A 19012-nucleotide genomic window follows, 5' to 3' on the forward strand; every position below is an offset into this window, starting at 1 on the left:
GAAATAACAAAGCTGGCCAGGGTGGCCGAGCGGTTCTAGGCGCTACAGTCTGGAAGCGCGCAACCTCTTCGGTAGCAGGTTCGAATCCTGCCTCGGGTATGGATGTGTGTGATGTCCTTAGGTTAGTTAGGTTTAAGTAGTTCTAAGTTCTAGGGGACTGATAACCTCAGCAATTAAGTCCCATAGAGCTCAGAGCCATTTTTTTTTTGAAATAACAAAAAATATTTTTTTCAAAAACAGTGTAATCAAGAAATATAAGAATAATGTATTACGGTTTGGCAGTGAATGCCTTGCAGTGAAATATAAATTAGGGAAATTAGAAATATTAAGAAGAGGAAACATCAGAGAAGTTTTAGACCCAATAGAAAACAAACAATCCTGGAAACTAAGAATCAGTAATGAAATATTGAAAAAATAACAGAAACAATAAGAAAGTAGAGAGTGATATTTGGACATATATAAAGGGTGAGTGACAAAAGACTGACAAAAGAGAGCTTCAGGTACTTCTGGGAAAAGAAAGTAACTGCAAACTGGGTCGGAGAAATTAGAAAAGATATAGTACTACACAACAAAAAGCAGAAGACGCAGCAGAAAGAGATGTTTTTAAAAGGAAAGAAATTTAGGGTTCCATGGGAGAAGAAGTAACCAGTGTTGTGTTGAGATATGACGAAATAAAAAAGAAACATGGCGAACATGTGAAAGAATTAGAGGAAAAGAAAAAAACGAGAAGGAATTGAAATTGTGTTGTTCCTAGCTGGCAAAAACAAAGGAAAAATAACTTCACAACGAAGGACATTCGGGATGTTTCCTAAATTCTTGTCAGGTAATGGACAGAAGGGATTTCTCAAACGCCTGGTAAGACGTAGTAAGGATACATTTATGTAGTGTGACAAGCAGCTGCAACCGGCGTGTAATGCAAGTTACGTCAGTTAACAGAGTACGTGTGTTACGTCATCCCCAGCGCGCTCTCGGCCGTTGACGTCCGCTGCCAGCTCCCGCCTGCTTGCTGAACCAATAGCGTTCCGCGTCGGTCTTGGCTGCTGGTGCTGCTGTTTCTCGACGTCCGTAAAAGACGCGCGACCCGAAGTCAGGGGCGTCTGAGTGCGCTTTCACGTAGGAGAAAAGATCTGACCATGTTTACGTTCTCAGAGTACTTCCGTCTTCATGCAATTATAATTTGCTTATTTCGTGGTTGTGCGTAATTTTGTGCGAACCCTGCATGGGAAACTTCATGACAGTGATACGTACTGTAGCAGACAACAGAAGGATATTGTGGTAAGAACCTCCACATGGATTAAATTTTGAGTATATTAAATATACTATTCTTATTGAATGTTTGTGAGTAGGGCCCGCATATTTTTCGTGTGCTGCGAAATCCAATACAAATCCTATATATTAGTTTATGCTGTGTGATATAAATTTATATACAAGCTAGGCGCTGGAATTATGTGATATCTCGAACTTTTTCTTTTATGTCACGTCAATCTTTCCGACATAATTAGTCGTAAAGACAGACACCACTTAAAATGAAAATTACAGTTTCCTTTTTTGGAGGAACTATGAAATCCACATAGACATATAATGATTATAGCAAGGCCTGTAACATACCTGTTGATCTACTTACGCTTCTTTGCTTTCGATATTTACTTCGAAAACACAGAGAAATGATTTAAATGCAAATTTTCCTGCACTTCTTGCCTTCTCACCTCGTTTCTTTATTAACGATTGTGGTATACCGTTTTACACTTATTAAAATGTGAGAGAAAAGTTAAACAGTTTATTTCTAAGAACGTCCTGCAATTAGACACACATTCGGCATAGTGGTACGCCCGTAATTTTGAACGTTCGTATAGAACTAATAATGAACGTGACATAGTGCTACGCATTAACTGTTAAAGTGTGCCTCAGTTTGCGAAGCACGACTCTGTTGTCCAAGAGCAACAAATAAGCTCATGTTGTCGTAGTTACTGTAATTGAATCATTGAAGACCAGTCTGCATACAAAAGGGAAGAATGTGTTAGATGAAAACGTTCGGTGCAAGCGAGATAAGAGCGAGTGAAGCCTTGGGAAGTTCTTAAAGAGGGCAACCCGAACTTGGAATGAATACCTTTAAATCCAGTCCGCATATCAAGCAGCATTACGTGCAGTTACAGTAAGTGTTTCATGCTGGCAACAACCAAAAAAGTCGTTAAGATTTGCTAGTCGTTCTTCGAGGATGCGAATGAGAATAATGTTACGAAGATTTGTTTTTGTGACTCATAAATCCATGTCTCTCCTACGGTTATTTGTTGCGGTTTTCGAACTAAAGGAAGTAAAACGTTAGGATCGCGAACAAACGTAAATGAAACTTTCCCTGTGCTAGTGTATTTACGTTGTTATTTGACATAGACAACCACGGAGACAGGCTGTCTGTTATGTTAAAACATAAAAATGCTAAGTCAATATCACAAAAGTTCCTTCACTGAAAACTAGTTGATCTGTTGATCTTCAGATCAATAAAAACTGTTACTTATTTCAAAGTGTATCAGCCACCAGCCGTGTAACAGGTACTTCCTTGTTTGTAACTGTTACCGCTGTCGATCGCCTTGTATTAAAAAGCAAGTGTGGCAGTATGACCACTAAATATATGGCTAACGTTATAAATTATGTAACCATGACGACGCTACCATGTGCTTATAATTATACTACTGGCCATTAAAATTGCTACACTAAGAAGAAATGCAGATGATAAACGAGTATTCATTGGACAAGTATATTACACTAGAACTGACATGTGATTACATTTTCAAGCAATTTGGGTGCACAGATCTTGAGAAATCAGTACCCAGAACAACCACCTCTGGCCGTAATAACGGCCTTGATACGCCTGGGCATTGAGTCAAACAGAACCTGGATGGCGTGCCCATGCAGCTTCAACACGATACCACAGTTCATCAAGAGTAGTGACTGGCGTATTGTGATGAGCCAGTTGCTCGGCCACCATTGACCAGACGTTTTCAATTGGTGAGAGATATGGAAAATGTGCTGGCCAGGGCAGCAGTCGAACATTTTCTTTATCCAGAAAGGCCCGTACAGGACCTGCAACATGCGGTCGTGCATTATCTTGCTGAAATGTAGGTTTTCGCAGGGATCGAATGAAGGGTAGAGCCATGGGTCGTAACACATCTGAAATGTAACGTCCCCTGTTCAAAGTGCCGTCAATGCGAACAAGAGGTGACCGAGACGTGTAACCAATGGCACCCCATACCATCACGCCGGGTGATAGGCCAGTATGGCGATGACGAATACACGCTTCCAATGTGCGTTCACCGCGATGTCGCCAAACACGGATGCGACCATCATGATGCTGTAAACAGAACCTGGATTCATCCGAAAAAATGACGTTTTGCCATTCGTGCACCCAGTTTCGTCGTTGAGTACACCATCGCAGGCGCTCCTGTCTGTGATGCAGCGTCAAGGGTAACCGCAGCCATGGTCTCCGAGCTGATAGTCCGTGCTGCTACAAACGTCATCGAACTGTTCGTGCAGATAGTTGTTGTCTTGCAAACGTCCCCATCTGTTGACTCCGGGATCGAGACGTGGATGCACGATCCGTTACAGCCATGCGGATAAGATGCCTGTCATATCGACTGCTAGTGATACGAGGCCGTTGGGATCCAGCACGGCGTATTACACTCCTGAACCCACCGATTCCATGTTCTGCTAACAGCATTGGATCTCGACAAACGTGAGCAGCAATGTCGCGATACGATAATCCGCAATCGCGATAGGCTACAATCCGACCTTTATCAAAGTCAGAAACGTGATGGTACGCATTTCTCCTCCTTACACGAGGCATCACAACAACGTTTCACCAGGCAACGACGGTCAACTGCTGTTTGTGTATGAGAAACCGGTTTGAAACTTTCGTCATGTCAGCACATTGAAGGTGTCGCCACCGGCGCCAACCTTGTGTGAATGCTCTGAAAAGCTAATCATTTGCATATCACAGCATCTTCTTCCTGTCGGTTAAATTTCGCTTCTGTAGCACGTCATCTTCGTGGTGTAGCAATTTTAATGGCCAGTAGTGTAGATTGCACCTACAGAGTTCCAGTGTCGGTTGTAATCGTAGTACGCCCGGGTTCCCGGGTTCGATTCCCGGCGGGGTCAGGGATTTTCTCTGCCTCGTGATGGCTGGGTGTTGTGTGCCGTCCTTAGGTTAGTTAGGTTTAAGTAGTTCTAAGTTCTAGGGGACTTATGACCACAGCAGTTGAGTCCCATAGCGCTCAGAGCCATTTGAACCATTTTGTAATCGTAGTATGACAGCGAAACTTGGTAAACAGCCTAATCCGTTAATGAGGAACCGATTTACGCTGAAAAAAAGTTCCAATTTTGGCAACTTGGTGCAAATCTGGCGATGTGAGTGCAAGAAAGCCTTGTTGTTGGTGTTGTGGTCCTCAGTCCAAAGACTGGTTTGATGCAGCTCTCCATGCTACCAAACTTGTCCCCGGTGGGATCAGGTGATCTTTTAGGTCATGAATCTGGAAATCTTCTGGAGATAACATGTTCGTGGAAGGTTGCATCAAGGAGATCTTTCAAAGGGCGAGTGACGTGAGGTGTTTTCCCATCTTGCACGAAACCATGGTTACTGTACAGTTGCACTCTTCCAAAGCAGGAGCTGAAGCCGTACAAGGAGGTTCTATAACGCGCAGGCGCCATGGTATGTGTGACAGACGTATTCTCTTCAAAGATGAACTCCTTCGCGCTCCCTGCCCCTCCCCCCCCTTTCTCTCATCTTTTCAGGCACAGATGAAACAAAGGAAAACTACCTCTTCTTCTTTCCGTAGGCGTTTACGATATTTAGTACGGGCTCCACTGTACTGAGGTTAGTTAATTTTGTGGTCAGGTGGTGAAGGTTACCTAAGGGAGTGAAACAGTGTGCGCCATCTGTCAGTGAACTGTGTGTTATCGCGTTTTAACTGCTGGTGTATCGTATTGTCTGAGACGGAAAGCGAGAACCAGCCCAGCATTTGCCTAAACGACACTCAAGCTGTCTGATAAACCAGCCATGAAAGTTTCATTATTTTGCGTTTGCTGTATAGTAAGTAGAATCCATGATTAAATTTGTAGGTTATTTGGGTGTAGATAGAGTGCTGCATGTGGCAATGAAATTCTGGTACAGGTTCGTGATAGGAAAGGATCAACAATCAACACGTGGAAGGGAGACCCATCAGATATCTCGTCGTTTTCACCAAATTACCATTTATTTAAGAAAAACATACTGATCAATTAAATTCCAGATTAATAGCAACATGAAAACCATCAGGATTTTAGTGATATATAAAGTGACAAAATACCGAAATTTACCAATATAAGCAAAAGGAAACAATATTCAATAAACACAAAGCATCTGAGGTTATGGACTGTAAGAATGAAATGTGAATCTCTCAGTAAAGGGAAACTACATTTACCAAATAAGAGCACATCCGATTTTACGACGAACAGTTAGTAGAGAATTGAACACTCTTCTTTTATGAGCATTATGAAGGTCAGCAGCTTGATTATAATTTACAAAAGTTCATGAATTAATCCCGCTAAACTGCACAGCCTACAACCCTGGCGGCAGTCGCCCAATCCAGGTACAGCTCCAAGGGACAAGACAACTATTCAACTTTTGCTAGGTATGACAGGCGACACTGCAAAGCGCTCCCACGGTAATAACTTAGACGTTGGGCGGGATGCCGCCAAGGTCGCGGCCTAGAAGTCACGGCTGCAAACACCCAGGTAGACTCGCGTGTTTCTCAATCAACTGTGAACTAAATAACACGCGAAGCAGTACCCTCAAACAGTAACAGAATATACACTAACAAATGCTGAGACTCGCTTTGGCAAGATAAATACAACTCGTAACCTCAGATAAAATAAATAGTTAAAGCCAAACTAAAATAAATAAACTTATAATGGATTTTGTTGTACACTATAAATACATACACCTCTGTCTAGGTAAGGTGATAACCGAGAACATGTAACTGATAAGGTACAGGTACAAACAGAGCAGTTGCAGTTAAGCACCCTGAGGCATGAATATGTTGCTAAAACGCCTTAAGAAACACTAGTTAATGTGAGCTTAAGCAAAGCAGAAAATTTCACTTAGTAGTAGACCTACGAAATTCAGTTATGGCTAAAGCACGTCAACGTAGGTTAGAATAAATGCATTTTACTAAATCACAATTAGATTTCAAATTCATACCCAGTACCTGATACAGTACCACGACACTGCCACCGGGTACAGTACCACTCATCAGTTTTACCACTTCAGTTCATAATATCGCACCCCAAGCAGGTGCACACAAGCGGTTTACCAATTAACAGAATCACGTGGCTTGAAAGAAGATGGACTGACAACTATTGGCCGCTCTCAAATCAAGGCATACTGCAGAACAAACGAATACATATTATTCACTGCACAATAATACTGCGCCAATTTTTCCTTTCAAACAATAAAACCACAGGGCCAGGATATCAATAGGTAGTATGTTACGGTGCATTCTCCCAGCCGTCAATCATCCTTTTACCTCCTTTTCAAATATCAGAAGGAGGCCCCCGTCACCAGAGCTCCAGAGCACGACCTTCGTCACCTTCTTTAGCGGCTGCCCATCATTGAACTAGTCGCTCGGCGATCCGCCTAGATACATGCGTTGTCAAATCCAAATCTACCCAACCAAACCCCGCCGCCAGACACTGCTGGTCCAGCCCTCCTCCTCGCGTCACGTGCCATTCACAACTCACTGCCTCCTCGCTGAACCTCCACGCCTCAACCAGGAAAACCAAAGATAAGTCACAAGGGAGCTGACTATCGATACCGGTGCACAGAGGTAGTTAGGCCAGCAAACCGGGCCGCCACGGCTCAGCGGCAACAATGGGTTTTTACGCGGTTTTGCGTCGAGTCGAAATGTGCTTGGATGACTGATACGAGTGCGTCATTCGATGCTGCTTCAACTCTGTGCTAGAGTTGATCAATGCCTGTGGATGGCGAAATGTGGCGTGCTAGTCTCTTGGGAGCCCATGACGAGATGATTTCTGTGGGTGAGAGATATGGAGAACGTGTGCCTGGGGCAACAAACATACGACGTGCATGAGGAATCTAATGAGACTGACTTTTTATGTACCAGAATTTTAATTTTTTTAAACAGCAGTATTGTCCTCTTCAGAGCAGTTTCCTTCGGCAGCTGTACACCGGCGGAGTCGTTGTTCACAGTTTGCAAAAACAGACATAATGTCTTATGGGATAACAGCAATCAGTGATTTTATAATGTTACTTAAAATCCGTCTTGATTGCAATTTTTTTTTTTTTTATTATTCATATGACCGGTTTCGGTTCATTCAGAACCATCTTCAGATCTGATATTTCAGTTAAAGGAGTAACCCGTCCAAATCCAGCAACTTTCACATGCCACATCACATGAATAATAAAAAAAAAATTTGCAATCAAGACGGATTTTAAGTAACAGTTGTTCACAGTCTTGGTAGCAGTGTTCAAAGACTTCAACAGCAAAGGCCTATAACATATCGGGTCACATTCTTTTGAATGTTCTTCAGGGTCCCAAAACGATGTTCTTTTAAGACTGAGCCGTAGACGGCTCGTGCTCATGCCATTTATTGTTTGTCATCTTCTATTACGGTACCCCGCCGCCTCGTTCTCTTATTCCATTTACTGGCGTCACTAACTTCCTGCCTTACTTGCCCGTGAGCGGCAGCAGCAACGTGTATCGATAAGTGCACTGTCGTACCATCTCTGGAGCAACCGATAGAAATTTCCGGGTCGCCGTGTGTCTGGCAGTCAGTTGGAGAAGGACCCGGAGGTCGGTCGGGACGCAGCAGCAGTGCAGTCGGGGACGGAGCCCCAGTGAGGTCCGCACAGCCAGTATAATTTTGGGAGGAAACCCGTTGTTATAGACAGTTTCAAAATCTCGTGAAACCTTTTATGCTTAGGGAACACTAAATCTCGATCACTATTCACTTGATTCTAAGACGTATTGCTTAAAACAAGTGCACAATAGCTGTTCTAAACTCTGCTGAAATTTACTGCGAAACATGTACACCGATTCTGGACTTCTAAGCAAAAAGCTTGACATAAGAGGTGCGCTCACATATTAATTTTTATTTTTTGATAAGAACTTTATTTGTTAATCTTAATCATTGTTATCCTCTTCAAAATATCCCCCATTACATACTATACACTCATGCCAGTGCTTTTTCCAATTCCCGAAACACTTTAGGAACTATTTCTTCGGGATAGTTTATACATCTTTTAACTGTGCATTTTTAATCTCATCCATGCTTGTAAAACCGCTGTCCTTTAAGGCCTGCTTTGAAATGTTTGTACCACTTGCCTGCCCTTGATTTACTCATAACAGGATCCCCAAAAGCAATACTTACCATTTCTAAAATTTTCATACACTTTATTCCATTCTTATAACAAAATTTAATACAGGTTCTCTAATTTATTTTTATGGGAAACAAATAATTGTTGATGCCACCAAAACAAATGTAACCTTTCTGACAGCTGACAACAGAATAAATACCCAATATGCATAACATTGAACACATACTTTTGAGGTATGTTTACGAAGAGAGTGACAAAAAAGTTGTGCAAATCGGACTAATACAACACAAAAAACTATAAATTTCTGCTTACTTTTTAAACACTCTTGTTGCAAAAATTGTTAAGTTTCAATGCAGTCCTTCAAAGAAAACTTCTACATTTTAGTAGAAACACAACAAAATAAGAACAAGCCTTAAATTATACAGACTGATTACATTATATGGGGCTCGTTTTACGAATAGAAATAGGGGAACATACATTCACATGAACAGGCATTTGGTTCTATGTGTGTAGTAGAACCCTGACTTCCGTTCTCATGTTATTATTTACTCTGTAATGTTGAGTTTCCGAAGAAGCTATCGTTATTTGTATACCTTATGGTCATAATGCATTTGTCTAAAAATAAACGCAGCCGAGATGTATCTGTACACGGCTTCGCCACAGATTTGAAGCCCGCGCCGCAGCAGGGCTGGTACTATGTTGTGAAACAGCCTGTAGAAGCGCCTTGTGACGTAGTTGGGTTGGCAGAGTGGGGACTGGCTCGCTCGCTCTTCAGTTTACCGACAGACTATACCAGGGGGGACGGCCGTTGGTTGGTCATTCGGTCGCTCTCCTCATCGAGACGTGTATTTGGGTCGGTTCCTTCCCGTGCAGAGATCTCGGTTGTGGTCCCTCTGCATGATTGGGTCCGAGCCAATGTCTCCGGGACATCGTCTGTCCGAAGGAAGTCAGTTCAGTAGGAGACGGACCAGGAGTGCAGTTGGGCACGGGTCAGTGAGTCAGCAGTCAGTTGGAAGGCAGACAGTACGAGTATGCGCCGGGACCATGGCCGACGCAGACGGAAAGCCGTTGGTGGATCGATCTGCTGGTCTCGCATGACGACATGTGGTCTGCTGAGCACTGACACCAGTATCAGTCGGGGAAGAGTTGGCAGCCAGAAACAGTCGGGTCCGTATGGTGTTAGTATTCGCCGGGACCGCTGTCGGGCGAAGGTGGGCTGCCGTTGGTCGTTTTCTCGGCCGGTCGTCTCAATCCACGACGTCTTGGATCCTCAGGACGAACACCCTTTTCCGAGTTGGGATGTGGTTGGACCTTGTTGGTTCTTTGGAACTGAGCAGCGACGCAGTCTCCACAGCGTGAAGCCAGGGCGGGGCTTTTGGCGGCGGGCACGCGCTGTTCCATCAGGAGGCGCTAGCTGCGCGAGCGACTTTTCGCTTTCATCCGAAGCACGATCCGCAAGTTGAGTAATTAGTTACATGTTCTTCAAACTCGAATGTTACGATTTCTTCGTTATTTGTCGATTGTTGTTTTCTCAGCCCTTAGCACGTGTGATAACAAGTCGTGTGTTTTCTTGCCTAGAATCTGCTGCCTCCGGTAGTGACTTTACAGTTGTTCGGATTCTTTTGAACTCGTCTTGGGTGATGTTTGATGCCTTGATCTTGGTGAGGCCCAGTTGAACTTATTGGTAGCTCGGATTATTCTTCATCGGCTGATATTTCCATTATCTGTGCAGTTGGATCTGGCCGTTGGAAATTGGTCAGATGTTCGGTCTGTCGTGAACCGTCCCTTGGTTGTGTTGCCTTCCAATTAAGAGGTTGTCTGTCTGGCTGCCTGTCTCACCTAAACGTGCGTTAGTGTTACTTCCCGGGCCGACACTTGGAACCTGCTGATCGCCGCTCCCTGTGTTTTACATAGTGGTCTCCTTTTAGTGTTAACTGCTCTGTGTGGCCTTCAGCCGAGTTTTAGCTTATTAAAATTGTAGGTTTTTTTAGGCCTTAAGCCGTGAAATTGTTTTCTCCCTGGTGTGTGGCCTTCACCGGAGTTTTAACCTCTCTTAAACTGAAAATTCAAAATCTTGTTCTTGCCCTTAAGTCATAACATTGCTATTTTTTGGGGTATAAGGCTTCAGCGGAGTTTGCATAAAACGTTTTAAGCTAAGGCTCTCAGCCTTTTCAAACTGAAAGCTCTTCTTCTCACGCATTAAGCCGTAAAGTTGTTTTGACAAGGTGTGTGGCTTTCAGCCGATTTAAATCAAATCAAAGAAGCTCTTTCGTTAAAACCTTGAGAGTTTTCAATTCTTGCTTATCTTACTGTGTGTTTTAACTAATAAAATTTATATGTTGAGTGTAACTGACAGCAACTTATTTTGGCCCCTTTCCACAAATACACTCCTGGAAATTGAAATAAGAACACCGTGAATTCATTGTCCCAGGAAGGGGAAACTTTATTGACACATTCCTGGGGTCAGATACATCACATGATCACACTGACAGAACCACAGGCACATAGACACAGGCAACAGAGCATGCACAATGGCGGCACTAGTACAGTGTAGATCCACCTTTCGCAGCAATGCAGGCTGCTATTCTCCCATGGAGACGATCGTAGAGATGCTGGATGTAGTCCTGTGGAACGGCTTGCCATGCCATTTCCACCTGGCGCCTCAGTTGGACCAGCGTTCGTGCTGGACGTGCAGACCGCGTGAGACGACGCTTCATCCAGTCCCAAACATGCTCAATGGGGGACAGATCCGGAGATCTTGCTGGCCAGGGTAGTTTACTTACACCTTCTAGAGCACGTTGGGTGGCACGGGATACATGCGGACGTGCATTGTCCTGTTGGAACAGCAAGTTCCCTTGCCGGTCTAGGAATGGTAGAACGATGGGTTCGATGACGGTTTGGATGTACCGTGCACTATTCAGTGTCCCCTCGACGATCACCAGTGGTGTACGGCCAGTGTAGGAGATCGCTCCCCACACCATGATGCCGGGTGTTGGCCCTGTGTGCCTCGGTCGTATGCAGTCCTGATTGTGGCGCTCACCTGCACGGCGCCAAACAGGCATACGACCATCATTGGCACTAAGGCAGAAGCGACTCTCATCGCTGAAGACGACACGTCTCCATTCGTCCCTCCATTCACGCCTGTCGCGACACCACTGGAGGCGGGCTGCACGATGTTGGGGCGTGAGCGGAAGACGGCCTAACGGTGTGCGGGACCGTAGCCCAGCTTCATGGAGACGGTTGCGAATGGTCCTCGCCGATACCCCAGGAGCAACAGTGTCCCTAATTTGCTGGGAAGTGGCGGTGCGGTCCCCTACGGCACTGCGTAGGATCCTACGGTCTTGGCGTGCATCCGTGCGTCGCTGCGGTCCGGTCCCAGGTCGACGGGCACGTGCACCTTCCGCCGACCACTGGCGACAACATCGATGTAATGTGGAGACCTCACGCCCCACGTGTTGAGCAATTCGGCGGTACGTCCACCCGGCCTCCCGCATGCCCACTATACGCCCTCGCTCAAAGTCCGTCAACTGCACATACGGTTCACGTCCACGCTGTCGCGGCATGCTACCAGTGTTAAAGACTGCGATGGAGCTCCGTATGCCACGGCAAACTGGCTGACACTGACGGCGGCGGTGCACAAATGCTGCGCAGCTAGCGCCATTCGACGGCCAACACCGCGGTTCCTGGTGTGTCCGCTGTGCCGTGCGTGTGATCATTGCTTGTACAGCCCTCTCGCAGTGTCCGGAGCAAGTATGATGGGTCTGACACACCGGTGCCAATGTGTTCTTTTTTCCATTTCCAGGAGTGTATAACCTCACCTGCTCTGTTCTGCTAGTCCAGGGATCTCAAAGAAATTTTTCGATTTCAGGAAAAGAAAAATGTCACAAGGACTCAGATCAGGTGAATAAGAGGGCTATGGAATAACAGCAGTGCCTTTTGAGGTCAAAAATTCCGTGATAGAAGTGGCCGAGTGACATGAGGCGTTGTCATGACGCATCCACTTGTCAGCAATTTCCATTCTCATTCGAGTCAACCTTTGCCTCATCCTTTCGAGTACATCTTTCTGAAACACTTTGTAACCTCCCCCTCACTTATCGACCTTAATGATTGTGAAAAATTAAACCGCGTGTACCTAATGGAAATTTGGGAAAAGCAATCGTCACCGAAGTTATTTTGTCGGTAAAGAGGGAGGAAAGGGTTACATCTAAATGAAAGGAAAAATGCAAATGAAATTGGTGGAAATTAATTTTGAGAAAAGGGTAAAATTAATAAAGAGAGTAAATGTGCGGCCGTTACATTAAGAATTAACTAGTGATAATTAGATATTTGATATTTGGGGAAAATTACGGTCGCCAGTCCTATGGACAATTACTATAGTAACTGAAAAAGAAAGGTTATTGCACATATAATTAGCACTAGAAGCGTGGCAACTGAAGGTTGACACGTGTAGTGTGAAAACTGAAAGTTTGTCAGAAATAATAAATTTCGCTACACTCTGACTTAATTTAGCAAAAGAATTAATAAAACCGGAAAACAGATGTTAATTTAGTGACTGAAATTAATAGTGAGCTTTGTTTCTGAAGCAGATCGAAATTCAGTAAAATACGGTAAGTCTTGGGCTACCTCAACAATCATTTCAAAAGCTACTTGAATCTACACAATTTAGAAATAAGAGATTTAACTTTGAACTTGAATTAAATGATTCTGAACAATTAAGAATAGTAAAATTTAGTATGTACCAAGCTGAGCTGCAGTCACAGGTAAGCTAAAATACAGTAACAAAACTCGCACTCTTAATTTGTGCTTGTGTAATCTAAATATTGTAGCCAGCTATGAATACCTTAACTGAACTTTGAAATTAAAGCAGTGAAATCGAATGATATTACTTTAATGCTGGCGTTTGAATTTCAACGACACTTGGGTTCATTCCGGAAAAGGAAGGGACCCTGCTTGGTAATGCAATTGGGACAATGAGCAACAAAGGTTCATGCTACGTTGCTGTACTTTAGTGAGAAAAATTTAACAGTTTGAAAAGCTGAGGTCTGCCATACAGTTCTAAAACTTTACGTGCTACCAGTCTTCCTTGTTGGTTGATTGAAGGTTTGAAGTCGTCTATCGAGGAGGTGGCGACAGTCACTCATTGTCGGCCGTCGCTGTTGCAGAAGCTGGATGTTGGCGCGCCTTCTTCTCGACACGGTCTTCAGGCGAAACGGGCTCTTGATGTGCGCCAGCTAATGCTTCCCGTGTCAGAAACTAACATAGCAAGTAGAGCGCAATTACATGCTGCCAAACCCCGAAAGCGCGGCAACTCGCGGGAGCGTCACAAAATACACCTGCTCAACCGCACTACTCCAGCCAGACTCTGTTTGCTCTGCCCGCGCTCCACGCGGCAGAGTTAACACTACCAAAGATCCTAAACACTTTGATTCTCCACACGACCTATCGATGTAATCGTTCGATAGCATAGTTTTCCCTAGGCAAGAGCCAGCGTAAAAATACAAATAATATTTACAAAACACACCCATTATACATCGACATAAATGTATAAATATATATATATATATATATATATATATATATATGGAAAAAATGGAAATGAAGTCCCATACTTCTTTGCAGAGCGTAGGGGAACGATGCGGGAGACCCGCACCGCCTTACTAGGCAAGGTCCTAATGGAGGTGGTTTGCCGTTGCCTTCCTCCGATATATATATATACAAATAGTAAAACAATTACAATATATAAAGACACAGAAATGTTATATCTTCAAGTAACAAAATAAGGAAAAAATTTGCAGTACAATAGATGGAAATAGGAGGATATGCATTTCCGGCGTTACAACTTGCTTGATACTTTGTTCTGGAGGTCTGGTATCACAAGAGCGGGTGCACTTCGACGTTTCCGTCGGTTTTTGAAGTTGAAGGTCAGCCTGAGCGAGGTTTACTTTCAACGTGTTCTCGGCCTTCCAAAAACGATTTATGCAGCGAAAAACTAGTCCTCTTGATGAAGGATGTTCTCTATAAGCCTGTTTCAAGTTTTTAAAGGTCACACTGACGGATTGCCCAAGTTTAAAACAGAATTTGATGATATAATGTTGATCTAAATTTCGCTGTTCTGTTTTCGTAACACAGGGCGAAAGCAAAAGCTCAGTGACGACGCTCTCAAAAATCGGTTGATAGCTGTATGGACCTAAAGCACAGTCGGAACAGCTGGAAGGGATGAACATATCGGTCTACACAGGAACAACACTGCCTTGCCAGATCGCTCGCAGTGTTGTCAGTCTCATTACTTTTCTTACTCACCTCAGATCCTGTATCGAGGTTAATCAGGACAGCGTGGACAACACGCAATCTTGCGTTATAAAACTTTCATCCATTCTGGACGGGGAACACTGCGACTGTGATGAATAAAGATTTCTTGAAATTACTGAACCAGTCGCCCCTTGTTTTGTTCTTCTATTATTTTTGTTATTCCATTACCTGTTTCGAACCGTGTAGCGATTCATCATCTGATGGTACATATTTATTAACTGTCTACAGCAGTTTGTAGGAGCAGTCGCGTAGTGTGATTAGTATATAGTATCCGTTGGTTGGGTGTTAGTGTACACAGTATTCTGGAAAACATAAAGATTGTTTTCCAGTGACGTTAATTGTACTGCACTTCACACACTTAGCCACAGGTAACTCGATCCACATGCTTTACAAAACGTAAATAATTTATGTTTTGTAAACCAACCAACCAACCAATCTATTGATACTAATCACGCTACACGAGTCCTCCCCCACTACTGCAGACAATTAATAAATATGTACAGTCTGACGACGAATCGCTAGACGGTTCGAAACCGGTAATGAAATAATAAAAAAGTTGAAGAACAAAACAAGAGACGACTCGCTGCAGTAATTTCAAGAAACCATTAGTTTTGTTGAAATATAATGTCGCAGAGGCCTGAAAGATGGGATCTAACCACCGGATTTAAGACGTCTAAAACTAAGACGTCCAAAATAAGGCTATGCACAACAGATGTGACTGTATTATGTACGCATAGGTACCCCATACCATCACAGCAGTTGCTGAGCCTGTGCTACGATGACGGATGAAATTTGCCAACACCCGTGCTCGTCAGAACTTGAACACACAGATAAAACCCTTCGTAATACCGTACCAGAACTGGAGCTCTTCTGAAAACAATATGTGATGCCCTCTTATGTCCAGTGTCGCCGCTAGGAGCGCCATTGGTGGTGCGTCTCTTCCTGTGGCCTCCTCAAGGGAATCCGCAGCCACAGCCCCGTGCTGACCGCCCACTGTATTCCAGACGTCGTCTTGCAATGCGTGTGGCTGCTCGTCTTGCTGAAAAGAAGCCCATTTCCTGACTGAAGGTGCGTAACTTGTCTGTACGATCGTGCACGTCCGAGAGAAAAATACACTGCCGGAAAAGAAACCGCAACGCCAAAAAATATTTAATGTAGAGTAATGAAATTTCTGGAATACATTTGTCTAGGCAACATATTTGAGTGATTAACATAGCAAAATCAAAGGCTAATGTAAGCGCGAGATAAACCATTGCAAATTTGAAATACTGGTACATTAACAACCGGTGTAACCTCCAGAATGTTAAATGAAAGCATGCAAATGCTCATGCATTGAGTTTTGAAAGTGTCGGATGTCAGTTTGGGGGATGGAGTTCCATGCCTGTTCCAATTGGTCATTCAATACAGGGACGGTTAATACTGTTTGTGGATGGTGTTCGAGTTGTCGTCCGATGATGTCCCATATGTTCTCGATTCGATACGGATGTTGTGACTTAGCAGACCAATGTAACATGTCGACACTCTGTAGAGCACGTTGGGTTACCATAGCGGTATGTGGACGAGCGTTATCCTGTTGGAAACACTCTGTGGAATGCTGTTCATGAACGCCTGCTCAACAAGTCGAATCACCCGATTGAAGTACAGATTTGCAGTCAGATTGCGTGGGATAACGAAGAGAGTGCTCTTGCTGTCATAAGAAGTCACCCCCAGACCATAGCTGCAAATACAGATCCAGACAGGTTGGTTGCAGGTCCGCAACTGACCTTCTAACCGTCACACGGCCATCAATGGCACCGAGGGGGAACCAGCTCCAACCTGCGCTCCAATAAGCTTTCGTTAGATACTACCGACGTCGCATATGGTGATGGTGGAATGCACACTGCAGGATGTCTTGCTCAGAGCTGTCCTCGAAGTAACCGATTTGTAACAGTTCGTTGTATCGCTATGGTGCCAACTGCTGCTCATATTGCTGCTGCAGATTCAGTAGGATGCACCAGAACTATAAGCAGAACATAACGGTCTCCCGTGACCACCATGACCACCACTACTAGTAATCTTGTACAGTAGCTAATTGCTAGTAAGTCTTTCTGCAATATCTCAGGACGAACATCCAACTTCTAGTGGCAATATTGTTACACAACCTCGTTCAAACTCAGTGTGGTGTTGATAATAGCGTGTTTGTCGCCTTAAAGGAATTCTTGACTGGCATCAACTCACCACGTCCAGTCTCAAAGGTGACCGTTACAGCGTGTATTTAAACCGAATCTGATTTGCAGCCTCATAGTGACGTTGCTAGCTCCACTCTTACGCAGCTGGCACGAAATCTGAATAGACATCAGATGTGGAAACACGCCAACCATTTTTCGTTTATGTCGCACAACTCCTTCTTGGTGACAAACAAGGAACGACAAGGAATGGGATTGTTGCAGAGTCGAAGTGCTCCTGTGTGGTCTGGCATTGTCATGCTGAAGCAGGGGATGATGCATTTGTCGACGAAGGGCTTCTGAGATTACAGCACGCTGTTTCTCACGCACCGACATAGTAACGTTACGCACCGCCATGTTACTTACAAGCTACAATTCGGAGCCCTCTGGCCGCAGAGGGTTGCAACTTCCATCAGCGAAGCGGGAAAGTCGACCGAGTAATGTTTGTAACACGTAATAGCTCACCGAATATTGAGAAGGGAATAAAAAATTCGGAGGCATTACTTTTCAGCACGACCTCGTTCTTCGGCCATTTGCTGACAACATCCACACGTCAAAAAAAAGTTTTGCATCACCCCGGTTCTCAGAACTCCTAAATATAGACGTTGACTGGATATTGTATCACAGACACAGTCCCGTTGATTGTTCAGAAATGTCACTAAACCTGCCCAAAGATGTAAACAGCCCTGCATGAGCAGCGCCTATGAGACGGAGGGGGTCCGACAGCCGATCAATTCCAGTCACTCCACCAGAAAGGAGGTACAAGGTTCGTGTTGTCTGTAGTTCAACCATGCCTAGACGGCCAGTACCGCGGTTCGATCGCGTCCGCATTGTTACTTTGTGTCAGGAAGGGCTCTCAACAAGGGAAATGTCCAGGCGTCTTGGAGTGAACCAAAGCGATGTTGTTCGGACATGTAGGAGATATAGAGAGACAGGAAATGTCGATGACATGCCTCGCTCAGGCCGCCCAAGGGCTGCTGCTGCAGTGGATGACCGCTACCTATGGATTATGACTCGGAGGAACCCTGACAGCAGCGCCACTATGTTGAATAATGCTTTTCGTGCAGCCACAGGACGACGTACGAGTATTACGACTCAAACTGTGCGCAATAGGCTGCGTGATGAGCAACTTCACTCCCAATGTCTATGATGAGGTCCATCTTTGCTACCACGACACCATGCAGCGCGAAACAGACGGGCCCAATAACATGCGAATGGACCGCTGAGGATTGGCATCATGTTCTCTTCACCGATGAATGTCGCATATGCCTTCAACCAAATAATCATTGGAGACTTGTTTGGAGGCAACCCAGTCAGGCTGAACGCCTTAGACAGACTGTCCAGCGAGGGCAGCAAGGTGGAGGTTCCCTGATGTTTTGGGGTAGCATTACGTGGGGCAGACGTACGCCGCTGCTGGTTAAGGAGGGCGCCGAACGGCTGTACAATACGTGAAAACCATCCTCCGACTGATAGTGCAACCATTTCGGCAGCGTATTGGCGAGGCATTCGTCTTCACGGACGACAATTCGCGCACCCATCGTGCACAGGATAACGACATTGCTCGACTAGAGTGGCCAGCATGTTCTCCAGACATGAAGCCTATCAAACATGCCTGGGATAGATTGAAAACGGCTGTATATCGACGACGTCACACACCAACCACTCTGAGGGATATACTACGAATCGCCGTTGAGGAGTGGGACAATTGGACCATCAGTGCCTTGGTCAACTTGGGGATAGTATGTATGCCACGACGAATACAGGCATGCATCAATGCAAGAGGACGTGTTACTGGGTATTAGAGGCACCGGTGTGTATAGCAAATTGGACCACCACCTCTGAAGGTGTCGCTGTATGGTAGTACAACACGCAAAGTGTTGTTTTCAAGAGCAGTAAAAAGGGCGGAAATGATGTTTATGTTTAACTCTATTCCAATTTTCTCTACAGATTCCGAATCTCTCGGAACCGAGGTAATGCAAAACTTTTGTTCATGTGTGTATTATCATGTTACTCCCCGGCTGGACGCCAAAATAATACACTATTTTCGCCCCGCAAATCACTCGATCGCTGCAGCACATTATGCATCAGTCCCGTCTATTTTCAGAATTTTACAGTTTACAAAGACCTTGCGACC

At 44.6% G+C, this 19012-nt stretch overlaps 1 protein-coding gene across 2 annotated transcripts in view; it reads left to right on the plus strand.

Moving 5' to 3' along the window:
- The first annotated feature begins 1070 nt into the window (after positions 1-1070).
- LOC126473828 (sialin-like) overlaps positions 1071-19012 on the plus strand; it is a 114230-nt gene continuing 96288 nt past the window's right edge. The window contains exons 1-2 of one of the 2 annotated variants that reach the window (XM_050101149.1): positions 1071-1275; positions 15579-15742. The gene's annotated coding sequence lies outside the window, so the exon portion shown is untranslated. The remainder of the gene's footprint in view (positions 1276-15578; positions 15743-19012) is intronic. The other variant, XM_050101148.1, reaches the window with a different exon arrangement.

The sequence above is a fragment of the Schistocerca serialis genome, chromosome 4, assembly GCF_023864345.2.
Source record: "Schistocerca serialis cubense isolate TAMUIC-IGC-003099 chromosome 4, iqSchSeri2.2, whole genome shotgun sequence".
In the NCBI taxonomy this organism is placed as follows: Eukaryota; Metazoa; Arthropoda; class Insecta; order Orthoptera; family Acrididae; genus Schistocerca; species Schistocerca serialis.